The sequence below is a fragment of the Buceros rhinoceros genome, unplaced genomic scaffold (genome assembly GCF_000710305.1).
Source record: "Buceros rhinoceros silvestris isolate BGI_N320 unplaced genomic scaffold, ASM71030v1 scaffold20743, whole genome shotgun sequence".
NCBI classification, from domain to species: Eukaryota; Metazoa; Chordata; class Aves; order Bucerotiformes; family Bucerotidae; genus Buceros; species Buceros rhinoceros.
Window position 1 is genome coordinate 5,022 of NW_010404617.1, and position 1,334 is coordinate 6,355.

The 1,334-nt window shown below is 62.2% G+C and overlaps 1 protein-coding gene across 2 annotated transcripts in view; it reads right to left on the bottom strand.

Annotated features, from left to right (window-relative positions):
- Positions 1 to 1,334, bottom strand: part of LOC104491087 (sodium channel subunit beta-2-like) — a 4,641-nt gene that overhangs the window by 1,598 nt on the left and 1,709 nt on the right. The gene's annotated exons all lie outside the window — the stretch shown is intronic.

Sequence of the window (1,334 nt, forward strand, 5' to 3'; positions counted from 1 at the left end):
CCCACCCCCCGGCCGGCGGCGCAGAGCTCACCCTGGGTCTTGGGCTTCCCTTTCAGACCCAGCCCCACACAGACCGTGCTGCAGCCAGCCAGGACCGGGGTTCCCCTGAGCAGCAGTGACAGGGGACAACATGGAAGCACCCCCATGGCAGCAGCCCTGGCACACCCCTTGGCCCTGCTCTGCAAAGGCTGTGACCCCTTTCTGCCATGCCTGCCCTAATTGTGCCTGGTGCTAAATTCTGCTGACTCCAGGCAAGCCCTGCTCTGTGCCACATAACCGAGGCTTTCCTGCTGCAGAATCGATAACGCTGTGCGAGGGGCTGAATGCAGCATCAGCATGCAGGGCTCAGTGCCACATCCGCGGGGAAATTTATGGCTATGCTCATCACATTTCATTGCCGGCAGGATGCACTACAGCAGCGAGGGCCGGGATCTGCCAGGGCTGGCCCCAGCGGGCTGCAGGGGAATGCAGATGCTCCCCGCTCCCCGCGGTGTTCACGCAAGGATTCTCTGGCTGGGATTCTCTTTGGGTCAAGATCTCAGCCACTCCTCGGGGGACAAGGCCAGTCCCTGCACCCTGGCTTTGCTGTGGCAGAGAAATGGGTCATTACCTGCTGCAGCTGGCAGGGCAGGACAGCTCACCCGGACACGGGCAGTAACCAGGTATCCGCACCCTGCTGCCCTTTCCTGCAGCTCCCTATGTCTGATGGCTGCCCCAGCAGCTCCCGAAACCCAGCGCCTGCCTCCAGCATGATCCCCCACCGGCTGCGAAGGGGAGAGTGCCCACACCAAGCCAGGCTCCTGGGCAGCCAGCAAGCTGCAAGCTCTAAGGCTAAGCCCCGAGAAGCACAGGGATGGTGAGCCCTGGAAGGATGGAACTGTGAAGGCGGTGCTGTGGCACCACAGGGCAGGGACAGTGACACTGCCAGCAGGCGCTTTTCCCATCACCTCACCTCTCCCCTGTGGCTGCTGCTCTTTGCTCTCAAACCTTCTTCCTGTGGCCAAGCTGGATGCAGGTCAGGGCTGCTCCGCGGGCTAATCCGCTCCGTCTGCAAGCAGGGCAGGAAAGGGGCCAGGCTCTGCAGCCAGGGAAAAGAGGCTTTTCCAAGTTGCAGATACAGCTCCTTCAAGCCAGAGGTCTTGCTGCGAGGTGTGAGCCAGCAGCATCCTAAGGCCAGCGCTCTGGAGGCAGAGGGATGTCCTCCAGGTACGGCCAAGCCCCTGGAGACAGCTCCCTGCTCATGCTGGTATCTGAGCAGCCGTGGTGAGCACCCTCCATCCAGCGCCAGTGCAGAGTGCTTAGAGCCAGGGGTGGGAAGAGCACGGGGACAAGTC